Source organism: Sturnira hondurensis, unplaced genomic scaffold, assembly GCF_014824575.4.
Source record: "Sturnira hondurensis isolate 20B ecotype Veracruz unplaced genomic scaffold, ASM1482457v3 Scaffold0006496, whole genome shotgun sequence".
Lineage (NCBI taxonomy): Eukaryota > Metazoa > Chordata > Mammalia > Chiroptera > Phyllostomidae > Sturnira > Sturnira hondurensis.
The window spans coordinates 21,978,765-21,986,355 of record NW_028079127.1 but is presented as its reverse complement, the minus strand read 5'-3'; the positions used below and the strand labels follow the sequence as shown (position 1 = coordinate 21,986,355).

The 7,591-nt window shown below is 50.5% G+C and overlaps 1 long non-coding RNA gene across 3 annotated transcripts; it reads left to right on the top strand.

Annotated features, from left to right (window-relative positions):
• The first annotated feature begins 4,456 nt into the window (after nucleotides 1–4,456).
• On the top strand, nucleotides 4,457–7,291 carry LOC118989652 (uncharacterized). Of its 3 annotated transcripts, none has more exons than XR_005067040.1 (3): nucleotides 4,457–4,518; nucleotides 6,958–7,080; nucleotides 7,188–7,291. It is a non-coding gene; the product is annotated as an uncharacterized LOC118989652 (long non-coding RNA). The 3 variants fall into 3 exon arrangements; XR_005067039.1 differs by having other exon boundaries at nucleotides 4,461–4,551; nucleotides 6,962–7,080; XR_005067038.1 differs by having other exon boundaries at nucleotides 4,461–4,551.
• Nucleotides 7,292–7,591: the final 300 nt, after the last annotated feature.

Genomic DNA, 7,591 nt, shown 5'->3' with positions numbered 1-7,591 from the left:
AACATATATTGAGTTTAGGATGGAAGGTTTAAACCAGGGAGGAATCTTTTAATAACCAAAAGTTATTTTGATCTGCTTGCGTTTTAAGGATGCAATAAAACTTGCTTACAAACAGTGATGGGTTTTATAGTTAAACCTCTCTAAATTGACCCTCCTCAATGAAACTCCCCCTTGGATTATCTGGAAGGCAGCCTGTCCAGGTGGACACCACTTCCCACGGCTCTTTGCAGGAGGGATGCTACAGGAAACAAGTGTCAGGGGCCCAACTCTTCCCCCAACCACGCCCCCATATGGGTTGCCTGGGCGGAGAGGAAAGGAGGAGATGCTGACGCATAGCTCAATGACAGCACTCCCACCCCTAGTGATAGTGACCAGATGGCAAAGCCCTGTCCTGAGACCACCCAGCGCTCATAGCCCGAACATGCCTGCCCATCAGAGGCAAGCAAGTTAGCTGTGTGAGGCTGCTGTTTTCCACCCAGGGGTTGGTTTTTCAAGTCAGGGCTGTTGTCTTCTTTGTGGACAAAATGCAACACCTTACCCAGGAAGCACAGGACTAGGTCAGAGGTTGATGGGTTGGGAGGATCCTGCACATTGTCTTCAGCATCCACCCAAAATATCTGGCTGAATGCTCCAAATATCAGGCTCCAGCAGTCAGCGCCAGCACTGTGACTAGAGCCACCTGTAGTCAGTGCCTGGGGATGGAAATGAGGACTCATGCATGTAAGCACAGTGATGTTGGTCTGCCTGCTGGTCTGCCAGAAAAACTAGACTTGGTTCTCGACAGCTTCTGTCACTTCCTGTCTTTAAGCTTTTTGTTGAATGGGGGTGCAGCAGCACGCACTGGCAGGGGCTTCGGGGCTGCAGGCCTCAGGCCCAGCTCTGTACTGTCTTGAGGCCTGGCCCTCCACTCCCTGCCGGGCCCACACAAAGAAGGGCTCAAGGCCAGCCCTGGGTGCAGTGAAAGAGACGTGGGAGGCCAGAGAGAGCCTGGAGCCATCTCAGAATGCTTCACACAAGGGGAAGTTGAGTCCCCAAGAATTAGAAGACTCAGGGCAACTGGAGGAGTAGACAGGTCATTGCCGGCAGGGAGAGGAGCTCAGCGAAGCAAGGGTGAGATTCACGGATTTCTTTGACAAAACTTCTCGGAGGTCATGTGTAATGGCCCTGCACTGCTCCTGAGAATCAGACCACCAAGGCTCAGAATAGGACTGCACCCTCGGGAGGTTTCTATTTAAGAAAATACAGGGGAGGAAGCATCCAGACCATGGAAATGGTCCCAACTAAGCCCAATTTGGGGGCGGAGGTGGCTAGATGGCTCCAAGCTGGACCTATGTGTCTGGGAAGTCCCAGATGAGGGCCCACCCACTTCTCTTACCCTCTACATTCCAGCCGTGACTGAATTCTTCCTGCTCCCTAACCTCAGTCCTGGAGCCTTCTAGCTGGGACTAGAATGCTCTTCTCCCCCTCACACCACCCCCTGTCTGGCAAACTCCTACTGATTCTCAGCCTCTCTGAGAAGTATCACCTTCCCTGTGCCTCTCAGCAAACTGCACATTGGACTTCTCCTCCAGCTTCTTCAGGACCCTGGCCTGACTCTAATAAGGGTATTAACTCATGTTATCCTAGTGACAACCCTAGGAGGAGGTACTGGCGTCTTCATCTTACAGATGAGGTCACTGAGGCAAAGAAAGTTAAGTGGTCACACAGCTACTTCCTCTGTGGCAGAAAACTCTTAAAATTGTTTACAAGTCTAACTCCCTTCCTGTCCAGGAGGGTCTCCAGATGCGGGCTAGACTTCCCCACCTGGGTTCACGGTGCTTTTCTGGGCCAGAGTCCAAGGGATGTTTGTCCAGTAAAGAGTGCACACTGGCTCATGGAATGAGCAGCTGTCCCAGAACCCCCACAGGTCAGCCGCCACACCAGCGATGCCAGTCACGTGACGCCACCTCTGCTTCCCTGAATGTTACCCTCCCTTGCTAGAGAGACAGGGAGGTGGGAGCAGGGCAGAGCCTCCAACAGCAAGAAAATAAACAATGTCCATCTCATTATTTCCCATGCTTCTCAGAACTGGACGCCCCCTGGCTATCAAGTATGAAGAAATTTTTTCAAGAGGGACCAGGGAGAGGCAAAAGAGATGTAGTGGCAAAGGAAACAATGACCAGTCCTCATAAACTCTGCCCAGATGTCAGCCACCTTCACCCAGATGTCACTGTCCATAGTCTATGCAGGCAGATGGCCAATCTCACCCTCAGGGACAAAGGAGGCTCAGTACCAGCCTCCTCAGCCCACGTGCCTTCCATCCTCAGAACAGGGCAGCTTCTCCCCTTTTTCCTTAAGTCCCTTGGTCTGTTTCTCACAATGGCGCCTTACCAGGTGCCTAACTTCACCCATTTCTTGCAAATAGGCACATGTCACAGAGCTGATCTGATTTTAATTGTATTTCTCCATAGGCTGAATTGCCTGCTGCCCTTGTCTTCCTAAATCTTCCCCACAGATGCCTTAACACCTGAGAACACTGGGTGGGTGAAAACACTGCTTTGGCCCCTCCAGCCTCTCTTGTATACACAGGCAAACACACACATAGTCATTCACAACTATGAACACACATGTGCGCAGATACACGCACATAGATTTGGAAGTTCCAATCTCTCCCAATGCTTTTGATGGGTCCATTCTCCATGCAGAGCTCTGCACAGCAAGATTGGGTTGAGGACCATTAGTCATGAATGGCTTTGCTAAAAGCCATTGCCTGAAAGTGAAGGGGTTAAGAAGTTCTAATTGATAGTTACATAATAGGCAGAGTGTTCTGTGTGAGGCACCCTCAGCAACTTTGTTTGACAAGCCCTTCTCAAGGCCAAGCGTATGCTCACCATCATGCTAGTCATCGGGGATCCAGAAACTCACCTGGGAGCCACCGGTCCGTCCCTGCCCACAGCCCCTCACTGGCCAGCAGAGCCCAGCCTGAAGTGTTAACAAACACCCTGACTGACATTTCTAAATTCTGAAGCCCTGGTCTGGGGACTCCCAGAAACTCAGAGACCCCAGGGAGCAGGCTGCTCTCCCCAAAGCACTCCGGAGAACAAACAAACAACGTGCTGGCTTGCTGGCTGATGTGGGGAAGGAGCCAGGCAGGAGGGGGTGGCAGTAGCAAGGGACAGGACTGAAGCCACTTATCCCTGTTTACTCACCACAGAGCCAGAAACCCTCCTAACTTACTGGAAAGCTCCTGGGACTTTGTTTTCCTGAAACGATACAAAAACAGGTTGAACTTCTCCAGTGTTTACTAGAAGCCCTGATTACCCAATTATGAGCTGAATTGCCTGGGAGGTTGGCAAGGGTAGAGGTGCAGTACATGCATCTGCTTCTCACTAGAGCCCTGAGAAGTCTTGGGAGGTTGGCTGCCCAACTCAAGACAAGCAGCCAAGAGGAGATGGCTGCGTTGGGGCTGGAAGAGTCCTGGCTGCAGAGTAGGGTAAGAATGCTGTGTGGCTTTGAGCAACTTACTCAACCTCTCTGAACCCACTGTCTTCATCTGCTAAATGGAAACACTAAAGTTCCCCTGCTGGGTTGTTGGAGGATTAGCATGGTTGCCTGGTACCCAAGACTCAGGTAATAGTGGATGTTGTTAGCAACGAAGTCCACACTTGGTCAGGCAGATGGGGACTCAGATGTCCTGGAAACCCTACTCCTACCCCCAATCTCCTTCACAAGTTGATTCTATCCAAACACATGCCCTTGCTGCCTACCCGTGTTTTCTCCCAGCCTCACTGCTCGCAGACATTAGCAGCATTACTTCCAGAGGGCAGGCAGGTGATGTGAGTTGGCAGATATGAAATCAACAGCGACAGTGTGGAAACCGACCTCGCTGCTGGGAGAAGGTTCTCCTAGATTAGTTCTGTCATGTTATGACTCAGTTTCCCCCATTCTTGTGTTCCTGAGCTCCTGAGGAGCCATGATCATGCCTTGTGCCCAGATGGTATCTGGCTGCTGCTTCCTTCAATCTCCCATGACCATCAAAACTGCACTGCTTTGATGGTCAGCACCATCCGGGTGGTGCTGACCATCACCATGGATTGGAAAGAAATACACACCCAAGCCCCTTGAAATTCCTGGTGGGACTCAGGGCTATGCAGATGGCCCAGAACATATTTAAGTACATTTTCAGATTAACATTTTTAAATTCTCAAGAAGAAGCTTCTGACCCCAGTTGGAGAAATTCTGGATTAAAGCCTCCAGAACTTGGCACAATCTTACCCACTCCTCTTCCCCACCGGTTAGGCTTTGTTTCTTACCCTCTGGGCAAACAGGCGGAGCAGTGGGTGTTGACCCAGAGCCCTCACTGGTGACCAGAGCAAGATTGCAAACAGCAACCAAAACCTTTAGACTCCCTGTATCCAAGTCCTTGCAATAATACTGCAGCTCCTTCCTGAAGAGGGTGGTGGTAGGGGAGTGGCCTCTTTCCCTGTCCTTGCATCCAGGCTGGTCTGAGGCATGCTCTGACCAGAGCACACAGCAGAGGTGAGGGTGTCCAGTCTGAGTCAGGCTCCTAAGGTCGGTGGGCTTCTCCCGTTTCTTCACCCTTCAGTTCCTCCCTTCCAACCTAGTGTCCGTAGTATAGTAAAGTGACTCAGACATTTGAAAAAGGACCTTGATATTGTTTCTAGTGGGGTGAGGGTATAGAGCAGGTAGGAAGAGATGCAGCAGATTTTTAGGTTTCCTGTTGAGGACAAGCGGAACCAAGAGGTACACTGGGCCTCCTTCCTCACTGGAGAAGAAACTGCTGGCAAGCTGGGGAGCTAAAAATCCCTCCTAGCTAGAGTGAAGCCCTGGGACCGGGACAGAGTGCTTTGTCCCCTGCGCTATGGCTGGTGGGGGAGAGAGCTTGGCCCAGGAGCCCCAGTTCCTCTGGTGGCAGCTGCTGTTAAATTGTGTCATTCTGCAGAAGGGACGTTCCTAACCCATAGATACTGTGTCCCATTCCCATGCACAGAGAAAGTGAAGGGAGGGCTGGGACCCTCTCCTGAGCAGACTTATTGTCAGCCTCTCACCAGGAAATGCAGGGTCCTGAAGCCAACTCAGCCTTCTCCTCTTCCCCACAAAACCCAGAACAGCTTAGATATGGAATTCTCTCATAAAGACAGGGGCTTCCTGAGAGCTGTAGTCATATTTTTTTTATTTCTCCATCTTCCTGGTATCCGGTACTGTATCTGGCCAGAGGATCCAGGACAAGTTGCTGATGGAGCTTTTCTGACTTCCTATCACTGGTGCAAGTTTGAAGTCTTAGGACACAGTACAGACACCTCTCTCAGCAGTATTTTGAACTTGTCTATAAACGATGATTCACATGTGTGCATTTGTGACTGCTCATATGTATATATACGTATGTGTATGCATGCCCATCTTTGTCTTACATGTGTGTATTTGTGAATGTTCATAAGTACATGGGTGTATGTGTGTGCATGCCTCAGGGTCCAGCAGTACATGAGTGGCAGAGTTGGAACTGGCCCCTGATGCTGCCTGGATGTAAGGCCCTAGGCCAGTCCACTCTGGGGACTTCCAGATTTCCGAAGATGGGCATGCATACACATACTGGGCTGTGAGCTCCTTAATGGCATGGGCTGTGAGATAGACGATAGGTAGATAGATAGGTCTATGACCCTATAACCCTCAGGTGGTGATTTGTTCATAACAAACTCAGAATATGGCAGGAAGGACAGCAGGATCCAGGCCAGTCTTTGCCCCTAGAAGAACAGAGGAGCAGGGAAGAACTGTCACAGCAAAGGCTCAGGGCTTGAAACCAGAGGTTGCAATGGGGTCTTGGGCATTCAGTTTCTCTGATTCTCAGTTTTCTTCTCTGTGTAAAGGGCATGATAACAATAGAGCCTGCCTGTCAGGGATAAGTGGTCAGATACACATAAAAGAACGTGCTTCAGCTTCACAGAGTGAACAGACCCAGGGCCTTACACCCAGGCAGCAGCTGGGGCTAGTTCCAACTCTGCCACTCACGTAAGGCTGGGCCCTGAGGAAACTGCTTGACCCCTCCAAGCCTCAGCTGCAAAGTTGGGAGAGGAAGTTGCTCTTTAGCAGGGGTTGTGAATACGAAGCAAGGTCTGTGTGCGGACACGGGCGCTCAATTACGATGATCTTCGTTGTGGCTGCTGTCAGTATCCTTCTTTAGAAAGCTGGCTCTACCGCCTCACAGTCTGGAGGATCAGAGAGCTGCACGTGGAAAGGTGGCCATGGCAGCGCGTGCACGCCGTTTGGGCTAAGAGAGGGCCTAAGGTTACAATGGCTCTTGCAGGAGGGTGTGGGGCTCAGAAAGGACCAGAATCAAGGAGAGCCACCTGGAGGAGGTGGAAAGGAGGTGGGAAGAAAACCCTTCCCCTCTGACTTGCAGCAAAGGAGGCTGTGGGAGGGGAGATGTTGGCAAGGCAAAAAGAAGAAAAATATTTAAAATACAAGGACAGTTTTGATGGAGATGCCAATATCTGCTGCCTTGTGGACATGTTCCCTTAGGGAAGGGCTGAGGGCCTGGCTTCTAGAGATGACTGCCAACAGAAACAGGGGGTAGGACCTGGCGCCAGGTGTGGACAAAGACCTGGAGTGGGAACAAGGTCCACACAATAGTGGGGGAAAAATTAGTGTCTGGGGACTTCTCCTGCTGCAGTTGGACAGAATAGAGGTTCATATTCATTTCACTTCCTGGGTCAAGAAATCAAAGATTTTTTGAGCATGTAGAGATGGAAAGAAAGGAGAGGATAGGCCTTGATGCACATGAAGTCGTGAAAAACAGTGGAGCAGCTCTGGATGCGGGAAGGGTTCCAGAAGGAGGCAGTCCTCAGGGTGTGCTGAGAAGGAGGATTCATTCAAAGCAAAATGATTTGATGATTTACCTCAGTCCTTTGTACAGAACCCCCTTCAAACATCTAAGGCTCCTGGCTTCCTTGTCTCCCCAAGCCAGTCGGGCACAGCAGCTCTATCCCCAGCCAAAGGAGCACTGCTGAAACCCTACCTAGGGGGCCAGTAAGGAGCAGACTGCACAGGATAGGGACTTGTCACAGAGCAGCCTTCAGATAGAAGGTAATGTACATGCTAACTTTCTATAACAATGTTTTCCAATCTGAATTTTTGTAAATGAGCATTTGAGCATCTGGGTTCCAAAGATGGAAATCTAATTGTGTTCCCAGGCAATTCACAAGTTCAGAGGCTGGAGTCTGCTGGTGCTGGGCGTAACTGCATGGGACTCGGAAAACCTGTATTACAGCGTTCCAGCTGGGCAAGAAGGTGAGTTCAAGAGACGGTCTAGATTTGGGTTTTACCCTGACATTGACTAGTTTAGTGATCATTCCCTTCTCTGGGCCTCAGCTGCTCTCTCTGTAAAATGGGGAGCCAAAGAAGGAGACCTCTAAGGGCCATTTGTCCTCTGACATTGTATGATTCCATACATGCTCTGTGGAGGAGATGACCTCGCAAGTGAGACTATACCATATTAGAAAATTATGATGATCAGGGCCTTTCCTGGAGCCCCAGTGACTAGCAAGGATTCAATTGGGGGAGCCCAAAGAGACTCAGGGCCTGAGTTGGAACACCC